Genomic DNA, 13,611 nt, shown 5'->3' with positions numbered 1-13,611 from the left:
CCTGTGTGGCAGGATGTCACAAACTCAGCTATCCAGGTATCTTTAGGTGCAAAGGCTGGAGTTGGGCCTCTTTTTTTTTCTTTTCTTTTTTCTTTTCTTTTTCTTTTTTTTTTCTTTTCTTTTTTTTTTTTTTTTGTTTTGTTTTGTTTTGTTTTGTTTTTTCGAGACAGGGTTTCTCTGTGTAGCCTTGGCTGTCCTGGACTCACTTTGTAGACCAGGATGACCTCGAACTCACAGCGATCCGCCTGCCTCTGCCTCCCGAGTGCTGGGATTAAAGGCGTGCGCCACCACGCCCGGCCTCTGGAGTTGGGCCTCTTAAGATCGCCACCACTTTGGCCTCTACCTGCACCCCTTCCTGGGAGTGAGACTCTGGGATCACTACAGCCTCTTGGTGCAAGTGGCTTTGAGCTGGCTGTGCTCTACCAGCTGTATACTGTTCCTTTCACCGCCCCTATCACCACAACCTACTGGGGGCTTGGGTCAGTCCTGCTGTGCTGGCATCATGCATACAGAGGCAGGGAGCTGGGACAGGTTCAGCAGGGAATGAGCAGTTACCACCTCCTCAGCGCTTTCCCTGGCTACTAAAACACTGAGCAGCCTGGTCACTGCAGCCTGCTGTACCAGCCATGCCACTAGCTTTGGCAGCTACAGAAGCTAGACATCGGAGCAGCCTGATAACATTTTCAAATCAGTCTGCTACTGGTTGATGACAACAGGTGACATCGACCATCTTGCCTTCTGGACAGAGGGGGTGCAGCTTTTGCCCTCTGTGCCTTCTTTGCTAAGGGCAACCACATGACTAACAGCCATCTTTGTTTTTGGATACTGTGGATAGCTCACCAGCCCTGTTCAAATCTTTACTAAACTCCAAACACAGCGTCTGTGTTTTACAAAGGTTACCTAATTTTGGCTTTACGTTTTCAAGATTGTTTTTACCCTGATCCAAGAAAACTTTTTTTATTTCTAAAGACTTATGTCTTTACTAATTCCTACACAGTTAAATACATAATGTTCCTCCTATCCTCAGCTACGCTGGATTCAACTACAGGGTTCCTGGGTAATGGGTTTGATGTTTTTTTTCAACTCTACAATGTTCTACTCTATTAACATTCATTTGTTTATGATGGTAAAAAAAAGGTAAATCACTGCCTTTTAAATATATTTAGCCTTATTTTCTAAATGTGCTGTTATTGATCATACAAAAACTGTTCTGCTCTTTTATGGACTGTGCTATACGTAGCTTCAAACTATAAACAAAGTTTGTTTATCTAAATATTCTTAAGATAGACTGCGATTTCACCGCCATCTTAACTAAAAGGCCTAGGAATGTTCCTCAACCCCATATAGGAACTAGTAAAAGTAGTTTTAAAATCTTTAAAATTCGAAAGGAGCTTTCCTGCTAGCTCAGCTACAGCAAAGACTATGCTCCAGGCCTTGATCATTTCCCTAAGGCAATGAAATAGAGGTCTGCAATGCCCCCTCCCTCCAGGGGTCCAGCTTGAGCCAGCTCCACCCAAAAAGTGGACACTGATCACATAGCTGCTGAAACCAGAAAGGGACACCAATTCCACAGCTTTGCCTGTTGCAGATTGGCCTATGCTCACATGCAGGTGTGTTCTCTGTGCCCAGATCAAAGGACTTTAAGCTCCTTAACCTAGCAGAGTACAGATGGCTCCTAGATCCAGCAACCTCACCAAACCCAGGGTAATGTTACAGGTCTATTTTAACCTAATACTCAGGCTACACAGTCACATTGCCAACTTCTATCATGGGAGGCTTCAGGTACCGTCCTAGCCCTCTTCATATACAGGAGACCAAACGTTAACTGTTAGGTGTAGATACAGTCTACTATGTTAGCAGACTTCATTTCATCATTCTTTTAGCTAAAGGACAGTGGCTGCTTATAGAAATTTCACCTATGTCTTAAAACTTCCAAGAAGGTATATTATGAATGTTGGAAGGTCTAAGAAAATGTTTTATAAGTGTTGGAGGGTCTAAGAAGATGTTTTAAGGTTGGATACATGCAAGATATAAATGCTAGATAGTCTAAGAAAGTGTTTAAAGTTGGTAAATGCAAGTTATGAAGGTCAATAGGTCTAAAAGGATGTTTTATTTCATCTTGCTGCTATGCTATCGTTCTAGTAACTGTTCACAGTGTCAACACTGATCAGCGGAGCCCTAATTTATTAGTCTAATTACGATAAAACATTCTACCATATGATCTTATCATAGTTCTAAGCTCAAGATTTTAAATGTCCTTTTGTTTGTCTTTTTTTAAAAAATGTTTCTCATTGTGCTCAAATTATATACGTCCAGTCTTCTGGACTGACTGACCTCTTTCATGATATATACTGATGTTGAAAATCAGGATCAAGTAAGCCTTTTCATTTCTCTACAGATTCATTTCCTCCTCACATTACTGTTCCACAGGTGTCAAAAAGTTCCATAAAGCTTCTGCTTTTCCTAAGCTCACCTCAAACTGTATTTGTAGTTTTAACATGAAGTTCTTCCCCTAAGCCTCTATTATGCTATATATCTACTGCCTTTTCCTACAATGTGTATTTCACTGCAGATTTCAAACAATGATGATGCTAACAGATCTAAAATTTATCTCCCTTTATGAATTTAAAATGATTCTTGTAAGGTACAGAAATCCACCTCTCAGGTCAGATGGAATCCAGAATCAACAGCCTAAGTTATCCACCTACCACCTATCTCTGAGGGTGGGATTCCTCTCCCTTTCTCTGGTTTTGAGACTCCCCTAACTACCTGATTGCCACCTTTCTTAACGTAACACCAACTATACTCTCCCTTCCTAGTTGGTGTAAATGCTTTCCTTTCTCCAAGAGACTGTTGACACCTCTCTGATTCACTGGGAGTAGAGGTACCCAACCTTAGTCTGAGTGAATGTGGCTGCTCCTTCTCACTGAACCACAACTAGGACTCACTCAGTTAGACCACCGACATAGTCCCTCTGCTGCCATCTGGCCACCAAAAAATCCTAGTGCAGTCGGTGGCTGTGTTCCTGGGCCAGCTCATGTGTGGAGCTGTGCTCCTTTGGTCACTGACCAGCACTGACAAGTTGCTGGGACAGTCTTTGTACCTGTCTTTCAAATCACAATCCATTTCTGGGGATGCCCTAAGATTACTGACTTCACTTCCCCATGAGAAATAGTCCATTTGCCGCCTTTCCAGGCTCCTCTGAAATGCCTTCTGGGGGAATTTCGAATCCCTATGCCCACATTAATGGCTACTAAGCTTATACACCTGTGCAACCAAACTCAGACAGATCCAAAACTAAACATTTTTAATTATTGCCAGCAATTAGGTCAAATGGAAGGAAGTTCCCCATGTTCAAACATTTTCTTTGCTCTCCCAAAATTTTCAAACAACTCTCTTATTTTTCAAACCTTTTCTCTTTGCTCTTCCAAGAGTTTCAAATGTACACCAAAAGAGAATTTCTCCCTAGCCTACTAACTTTATCTTCTGCCCACACATATGTTCCAGTATCTCACCAGACTCTTTACATCACCAAAGCAGCTACCCACATGTGCTCCAGTCCAACCTCAAAGATCATGTCAGCTGGACCATCATTATTCCTCCTAGCTGGACCTGCATTGCCTCTCCTAGCCACAGATGTTCTCAGACCCTGGACAGCAAATACTACACCCTATTTTTCCAGGACCTAGCCAACATTTCAGACTTTTAAGCCCCTGTCACTGTTCCACTGTCAGCAGGAAACAGTCAAAGACTGATTACTTCACCTCTTATCCATTGACAAAATGCTGAAATGGTGTGCTCTAGACCCAGACAAACAGCTCGAGATTTTCCCAGCACTCCTCAGTCCCTATCTGCTGCAGGGCATGGCTGACATACCCTGCCCTCTACCCTGAACTATTCAAGACAGAGATTTTCCTTCCCCTTCACCATATAATTTGCACATTTTGTTGCTGTTTCTCTCCCTCTCCCTCCCCCCGTCTCTCTTCCCCTTACATGGCAACCAGAAGCTGCTTCCAATGAACCTACACTTACATATTTTATAATTCAATGTTCTTCATTTTTTAAATAAGAAAATAAAAGCACAGGCCTTCCTTGTGGCTCTCTATCTTACCATTCTTCTTCCTACCTCCTTCTCTGACCTCACCCTCCTCCTTTCTCTTCCTCTCTTTCTCTGTTTCTCTCTCTTTCTCTCCGGGGTGCTCTGCCCTGCTTACGTTCTCTTCCAATGCTCATTTAATAAACTTCTCCGTATAATATCTATTTCTTGGCATGCTATTTTCTTATTTTTTAAATTAAAATATCAAATACCCATGGCATATCATGTTGCTGTAAGACTAGATACATCTTCTATTGAGGCTACACAAGGCAGCTCAGTTGTCAGCAGAGTCAAAGATAGCTCCTGCTCCTCAGTTAGGACTCCCACATGAAGACTTTGTTGCACAACTGTTACATATGTGCAAGGGGCCTATGTCAGTCCCATGAATGCTCTCTGGTTTGCACTTCAGATTCTAGGAGCCTCTTTAGGTCCCTATTAGTTGATCCTGTAGGTTTTCTAGTCATGTCCTTGACTCCACTGCCTCTTTCAATCCTCCTTTTGCCTAATGTTTGGCTGTGGGTCTATTTGTACATATGTTTTCATCAATTGATGGGTAAAGCATTTATGATGGCATTCATGCAAGTATAATATAGAATATTTTTTAACAGAGTCAGTGTTGGGTTCTATTTCATGGCATAGATCTCAAGTTGGGCCATCATTGGTCAATTAGTCCCTCAATTCCTGCTACATCTTTACCATTGCGTAACTTGTTGGCAGGAGAAATTGTGTGGCTAAGGATGTGTGGCTGTGTTGTTGTCCCTGTCCTTCCCTTGGAAGCCTTGCCTGATTACATGAGATGGCCTTTTCAGGATCCATATCCCCCATTGCTAGGAGTCTTATCTTAGATCACCCTCATAGATTCCAGGGAGTTTTCATTGTCTTAGATTTCTAGCTCTTCCCAGTGATGCTCCCTACCACTGTTCCCATTGTCTTTCCTGACACTCTCCTTCTCAGTCCTTTCTGACACCTGATAACTTCTGTTCCCAACCCTCCCCTCCCCCTCTCTGACCTATTCCCCTCCCTTTATCCACCCCTGATATCTATTTTATTCCCCCCTCTCTCTGGGATTCAATTATCCTCCCTTGGGCCCTCCTTGTTACTTAGCTTCTTATGGTCTGTGGATTGTATGCAGTCTTCCTCTGTAGCATGGAGGACCTGGAACTTGTTATGCAACTCTTGTTGCTTTCTAGCTCATGGTTGTTCTTTCTTCTACTCCTGAGATGATAGGATTTCAGATGTGCAACCACAGTTTTTTATTAAGTAACATTTCTTCCTGTGTTAAATGAAGAAAATACCTTTTTTGCATATTAATCAACGAAGAGGCTTTTTGCAAAACAAGGAGAGACAAAGAAGGATGAAGGAAACATTTTCTATTAGACTGAATGTGGAAAAACACAATGGAAACATTCAATGTTTAAGTAAATAGAAATGTGACAGAAGAATAGACCAATTCAAATGGACCTTGGGCTCTCCCACCTCCTTTTTTATGCTCTGCAACATTTAAAATGTTTCCATATAAAGCCTGGCATAGCGGTGTTTGCCTTTAATCCTGGCATTCAGGGAGGCAGAGGCACTTGGATGGCTGTGAGTTCAAGGCCAGCCTGGTCTATAGAGTGAATTCTAGTATATCCAAGGCTACTCATAGAAACCCTGGACTATATTAAAGGAGAAAGCTGCCCATCACCAGCTTTCATTAGCCTCTGGTTCTTGACTCCAGATGCTGTATGACTCAAGGTGTCTCCTCTCCTGCATCCAAAATGGATTTAAACTTTCCCTTTATGAGCCAAACCTTCCTTTTTTAAGTTGCTTTTCTCAGATATATTTTATTACAGCTGCAAAAGTATCTAACATAATGCTACAATAGCAAACATCCATCCAGATCTCTAAACTTACTGTTCTGCTAATTTGAAGATGTCAGTCTTATTGATATTTCTTGAAGTTAATGTTTCATTCAGTCTGGGTGATTTTTATACTTTCTTTCATTTTTCAGCATCTCATCTAAAATCATTGTGCTCCCTGCTATTTATTTTCTTTTCCAACTGCACAAATGTTATATTTTTATCATGTCTACTATGTCTTATAGTTTGTCTTTTCATATTTATATAGCATCACTATTCTTCTGCAGGAAATATGATTTGCTTTATCTTCCCATTTGCATATGTTCTCACCAGCATTATTTATTATACAGTTTAAAGCATATATTAAATTTTTAATTTCATTTAAGATTTATGGTTAACTTCAGTTCTATAATTGCTACTTCATGTCTGTATGTGTTTGTATTTATGAGTTTCAATTTTCTAATGAATGTGCCTAACTATATTGATTTTATTTGCTTAAATGAATGTACATTTTCTCTTAGTATAAGTCTTTTTTCATCATTTATTGAAATGTGGTACAATTTTTGATGAAATTCTAGACACCAGAATTAATTTTTTTCTACAGTTACCCAAGACAAAGCATATGACTATAATAACACCATAGGATGATATGATTCAAGGATATGCTTTAAACTATGTCACATAATTCTAGGTCATATACATACAACAGAGCCATTCAGGAATTTCCATATTGGCAAGCATTGAACTCCACTGTTTGTCTCCCTAGCACTGTGAGCCTGTGTAAATATCTATTTGGCACTATAGTCTCTTAGCTGCTGCTTTTTTCTCTTGTGTTTTGGCTTCTAACTCTATTCATTTCTAAAGGGAAATTCAGTGCAGATGTTGAGTTCTTTGATAATCTCAAATTCTAAAGTCTTGGCACCTGAAGTATCGGCTGCCTTTGTACCTCTGAAAGCTAGTGTTTAGCCTTCCAATCTAGTGAGAGGATTCTAAGCTTGAGGCTACTGCTTTTGCTTTTGGTAAGTGCTTCTATATCCAAAGAAGTTAAGCAATGGCCTCTAGAGGAAAACTGTCAGTAAATGTATACCCAGTTACATTCCATATGTCTTTTTTTCTGAGTCTTTGTTACACTTACTCTAGAAATCCTTGTCATAATGTTTTAAATCATCTATATCATACAACTAATACAGTTTTTTCAATTTTTAAATTATATTCATTTCTATTTATACATTTATATTATGACACATAAATAAAATAAATTACATAGAGCAAGAAGAACCATGAAACAATCAAGAATTACATAAATGTTACATTCACAGTGTTTTGGCTATTTGTATTTGGCAACCTTGAAGAAAACATCTTTCCTGTCTTGGTGAGTCTAAAATTCTAAATGTAAATCAATATCTATCATATCTCATCTCTATCAACTTAAAACATCTGTCTAGACCTAAAAACATCTTAATCCCTAAACAACTAAGCTTAAGTCTAAAACTAAACTATGTAGTCTTAAACCCCATCAGAGACTTAAGAAGGAATAAAACGTAAATACCTGAGTAAACCAGAAGTGCAAGTTAGCAGCTTCTAAAATGAAAAAAAAAAAATGACAGATACTATTTGCTGCCTCAACAGTCACCCAAATTCCTTCATAAAGGTGGAGCATCATCTTCAGCCTTCCAGGCCAATATATCTGACAAACTTATTTGTGAAATAGCAACTATTGAGGACTTGCTTACACTATCTTGGCAGAGTTTGTCATCGACTCTGCTTGTATTGAAGCTTACCCATTTTTATTGCCAGGAGCTAACCTGTCTTGTTGGCAAAGAATCTTAAAAATAACAAAAACATCTTTAAATGCCATATTCTGTAGGTCTCTGAGGCTTTTGAAGCCCTTATCTAACTATTGTACCTTATCTATCTATAGAATCATATCTATCTGTTAAATCTAGGATGTATATTCTTGTGATAAAAATAGACTAGTAATCGACGTGACAATGATTAACTGTCAGTAGTCAACTAATTATTAATGTGTATTAATTATCCTAAACATCCTGCAACAATGTGTGTGTGTATGAAGAATAATCTTAAATTTGAATTCTATAACAATGTATCAAAAGTAAACTTATATTACATCAATATACAAAATCTTATAGCAATGAATTTAAAATAGACTTATTTGTGAGTAACAATTCAGGCCTTAAGTTGATGCCTAGATTCAATAATCTACTTTTTGTCCTATCATCCCTATATACTTCTATATCCCCCTTCTTTCTTTTCAACCTGTATCACCATACCTGAGATAGAAAGACAAAGGAAAAGAGAGACATCCCTGAGTCCAACTTTGTTTTCTCTCTCAATAAGACCAATATTGACTTATAACCAACTCCCAATAAAAATAAGTATCTGTAGCCCAAGAGAGCAACCAAAAACCTACCTAACCCCTCTTAAGGGAAATGGGTCATCATACTTCAACTGATTTGGGATGAATAATAACTTTGTAGGGGCTCAGATAAAACTAGGGAAATGGTTAAACAAGCCAGGAATAACATTGGTGGTCCTATTTCTAAATGTTCAGAAATTCCAGGCTTAATACAAGTACTGTGTGGAACACTCTGAAAAGCTGAACCAATTGGAATCAGAAGCTTTCTTTGAAACTTTCCTGTTCTGATGAGGAACAGCAACTGATGCACTTGGGGCTGGAACAAGAAAGATACAGGACATCAGTGTCTAGCATACTGAGAGGAATGAATCCTGTAAAATCTGATCCAGCGTCTGTGTCCAGTTCTTTTGTTCTGAAAACATGTAACTTCTCACAGGTATTATACAGTCCTAAAATTGTAAATGAATGAGGTGTGCAGGAAGCACAGAACAATTAAGGCTGGTCCTCTGCCCTTTGTATGAACAGAAGTAAGACATCTGCAAATCTTCATTCATGCCATACATAGAATGGCATCTAATGTTAAGCCATTGATGATGTCTATATGCTGTTTAAAAAGTATATAACATTTTCTACAAAATAAAAAATACAAAATGGGCAGATGAAAAATAGTCTTCAAGGAAAGCTGTAATTGATAGTATATTAAGTTTAATATGAGTAGCCACATTGCTTACCTTAAAAATACACAACCTCTATTTTCTTCACTAAAAATGTCATAACACTTCCCTAAATTATTCCTAAGCAAGTATTAGTTATTTGACTGTTTATGGTGACAGTAAATATTAGTGAAATTTGAATGTGTAATTATACAACTATCTTTAGAAAAGGCATGTAGTAACTGCAAAAGAATATGTACTTGGTCATTCCACAAACAGTCATTTATCTCCAACTATGAATTATTATTATTTTATATTTTTAATTTTTAATTTATTATAATTTATGCAGATTACATTCCAAATGCTATTCTCTTGCTTGTATGTTTTCATTCCCACCCTCCCTCCCTCTTCTGCCCATTTCACCTCTCCTAGACCTCTGACAGAAGGGGACTTGGTGGGAAAGCCCAACTACATCCAGAGATGCAAGCTATCCAACTATGTTCTATAGATCATAAGCCAAGATTGGTAATAGATTGATGATAAAGATTTCATTACTGTTATTCTATAGAGGAAATATCTTTCTAAAGAGATGACATTGGACCAGAAGGCTGAAGATGATGTTCCGACATTATAGAAAGTTTTGGGGGACTGTTCAGATAACAATCTGTCTCTGTCATTTTTACATTTTAGAAGCTAGTAACCTGCACCACTGTATACTTAGGTAATTAATTTTATTGCTTCTCAAGTCTCTGATGGGTTTGAAGACCAGATAATTTAGTTTTACAATTAAGCTTAGTTGTATAGGAGTTAAGATGTTTTGGGTCTAGATAGATGTTTTAAGTTGATAATGATGAGATAGGATAGATACTGATTTACATCCAGAATTTTAGATGCACCAAGATAGGAAAGATATTTTCCTCAAGGTTGCCAAATACAAATAGCCAAAACATGATGACTGCAACATTTATATAATTCCTGATTGTTTCATGGTTCTTCTAGCTGTAGGTAGTTTATTGTATATATGCATACTAATGAAAATGTATATGCAAAAATATATATATATATAAAGAGATAAGATTTGAGCATAAATACTAATAAACATTACATGATATAGAGCTATCCTATCCCATGAAACAGGGTTTCACAAATGAGTGCAGAATCTTTAAGATGGGCTCTTGAGGCCGCTGCTGAATGTGATAGGCTGAGAAGAATGATAGTGATCAATATGAACCACATGTTTTACCTCTATATGAAAACAAGTTAATCTTGGAGATAATCATTACTTTCTTCCTAACCTCTTTCAGGATTGAGATTTTTTTTTTCTAACCACTGAATACTTAGATGTCTCGTCACTCAATAGGGTTAAATAAAACTTAGCAAATTGTTAGTACTTCCTTTACTAGTTTGTGTATCATCTTTAAGTGTTGCTTTTCCAAACTAGAACATAAGGGTTTAAAAGCTACAGCTAGATTTAGAACTAAAAATGGAAAAGCACCACATCACATAATATCTAGAAGCTTCTGAGAAAATAACATGCACACACACACACACACACACACACACACACACACACACACACGAGTACATACACAGGCACACGGCAAACAAACAAACAGATAGATACACTTTAAACACAAATAAGTATTCATAATAAGTATTGTAGCTGGCCTGGTAGAAATGAAGATATTCTAAATAGTCACTCCTCAACCTATCAGACTAAAGAAACAGTAGACACTAAAGCAACGGGAATTTCCAAGGACTCATATGCTAGGAGAGAAGAAAAAATGCCCCACCCACAGAGGGAATTTGCTTCCTAGAATAGATTTCATATGGTTATAACAATTTTTCTGGCCACTTTTACGGCATAAGAATAAGCCCAGACTATCATGAGTACATGGTGAATGGAGTCACAATTATCAAGACTGCTTAGATTTATATGATCCTGGCCTTCTATTTAAACTTAAATCTCACCTCAAGACTCCCCACCCCCAGGCCGACTTGAGTTTACTGGATCTCCTTGTTCTATTTGCCAATACAGGCACATCTAGAACTTACTTTTTTTCATCTTCCACTTTGGGTGGTTGGGTGGTTTGGGACAGGGTAACAAGAGCCCTGAATGTCCTGAACTCTTTTAGCTTGATTATTATTCCAGGTATGGGTTTCATCTGGTGGAGCAGATCTTAAATCTAAACAGAAAGTAGTTGGTTTCTTCCATGATGTTTGTGCCACTACAGTCCTACTAGGCATGTCTTGTGGCACTCCTGTCTCCTTCGGATACTTTTATGTCCCAATTCTTCCATAAGACTCTTGGCGCTCTACCCCAAAGTTTGGCTGTGTGTCTTAGTCTCCCTGCTGGGTGGAGTCTTTCAGAGGACCTCTATGGTAGGCTCCCTTCCCAATCCTTCTCTTCAACTGGTGCCAGTGTCTATTTTATTTGTCCTCTGAATGAGAGTTATGCATCCTCCCTAGAGTCTTCCTTGCTATTTATTTTCTTTAAGTCTGTGTATTGTAATGTGGTTATCCTTTTTTATGTGGTTAATATCCACTTATGAGTGAGTATATACCATACATGTCTTTCTGGGTCTGGGTTAACTCACTCGAGATTATCATTTCTAGTCCATCCACTTGCCTGAAAATTTCAAGTTTTCCTTGTTTTTTAATAGCTAAGTAGTATTCCATTGTGTAAATGTACCACAGTTTCTTTATCCATTTTTGGTTGAGGGCCATCTAGGTTGTTTGCAGATTCTAGCTATTATGAATAAAGCTGCTATGGGCATAGTTGAACAAGTGTCCTTGTATGGTGGAACATCTTTCGCATATACGCCAAGGAGTGCTATAGCTGAGACTTGAGTTAGAACTATTCCCAGTTTTCTGAGAAACTGCCAGATTGATATCCAAAGTGGTTGTAAAATATCGCACTCCCACCAGCAATGGAGGAGTGTTCTGCTTTCTCCACATCCTCAACAGAATGTGCTGTCACTTGACTTTTTGATCTTAGCTATTCTGCTAGGTGTAAGCCTCATCTTTTGTAGTGAGAAGTATATCAATATTGTCTGACTTGAAATATGATTTGAAAATGTTCAGTGACACTATCTTTTTAATAATTTTCATGATCTATTTCTTATTTTTTATTTAATTAACTTATTCAGATTACATCTCAATTGTTATCTCATCCCTTGTATCCTCCCATTTCTCCCTCCCTCCCATTTTCTCCTTACTCCCCTACCTTATGACTGTGACCAAGGGAGTCCTTGGTCATAAGCTATCAAGTCTTGTGTTGGAAGCCTGCTTATCCTTTCTCTGAGTGCCACCAGGCCTCCCCACCACAGGGAAGTGTTCAAATATGGGACACCAGAATTCATATCCGAGTAGGTCTCTGCTCTCCACTCAACTGTGGTGAATATCTTGTCCATTGGCTAGATCTGAAAAAGGGTTTGACGTTACTGCAAATATAATCCTTGCTTGATGTAGGATTTTGAGCAGAATCCCTGGGCCCAGATCTCACCAACATGACTGCCTAAAATGTGAGCTGAGCAAGGACAGCAACAATAGACATGCTAATGTGGAACAGGAAAAGCCCAGGAGGCCTCAAGCCTATATAAAGAACTACTTGGAAGTAAAGGTTACTGAAAGCCTGGGAAATAATCTTCTCCAAGGAAGAGCACACCAATTAATTATACAGTACCAATGGTCAGTCTTAAAATCAAATATTGGACTCTGCATGCTAAAGAGACACCTAAACCAGTGTGGAAAATACAAAAAATTAAGGTGTCTCTCAATTTGACTATCAGACTAAGAAACAGTGGGCTCAAAATACATGGAAATTTCCCAAGAAAAAACAAGATGCCCCAACCAGAACTAGAACCTTACTCCAGGAAAAAGATTTCACATAGTTCTAAAAACTTGTCAAACCACCTTACAGGATTGAAACTGAAGCCCCAACAAACATGAATCAATGCTGGGTAGAACCGTGACTGCATAGATGTCCATATGTTTTTGATCCTCTATTTAAAATGTTGTCTCTTTTCAGGACTCCTGAAGACAGGACTTGGTATCTTTGTCTTTCTTTCCATTGTGGGCATACTGAATAAATCTCCTTTATCTGTTTTTAATTATTGATTTGACTTATGTAGAATGAGTGTTGGAAGTGGCTGTGACCCCAAAATTTGATAACAGTATCCAACTAAATATTCATCAACAGAAGAGTGGATAAAGAAAGTGACAGTATACATAGGGAATGAAATTAATCATACATGAAGAAAATGAAGTTACCTCAATTTTTAGGAGAATAAAACATAGGGTCATTAAGACAATTGAAATAAATTAGAATCTGAAAGGTAAATGCCATCATTTTCTATTGTATATATAAAGTTCATATGTACATGTCATGAAATTAAAGGCAGTAGTATTTTGAAAAAGAAGGGACTATTTAAAAGAGAAAGTGCAGAAAAGATTAAATGTTATGGTGGTGACTATGATCAAATTACATAATATACCTGAAATTATCTTTGTGAAAACTACAATTACACAAAGTTAGCATGTTTCAACATAATCTATAAAATAATTTGATAATATTCTAATCTATGTTATATAAATAATATCTATTTGAATATGCATGTTTGTCCATACTATATGAAACAACTTCAT

Source organism: Acomys minous, assembly GCF_964271855.1.
Source record: "Acomys minous genome assembly, chromosome: 7".
NCBI classification, from domain to species: domain Eukaryota; kingdom Metazoa; phylum Chordata; class Mammalia; order Rodentia; family Muridae; genus Acomys; species Acomys minous.
Note: the sequence above shows the minus strand (reverse complement) of the source record.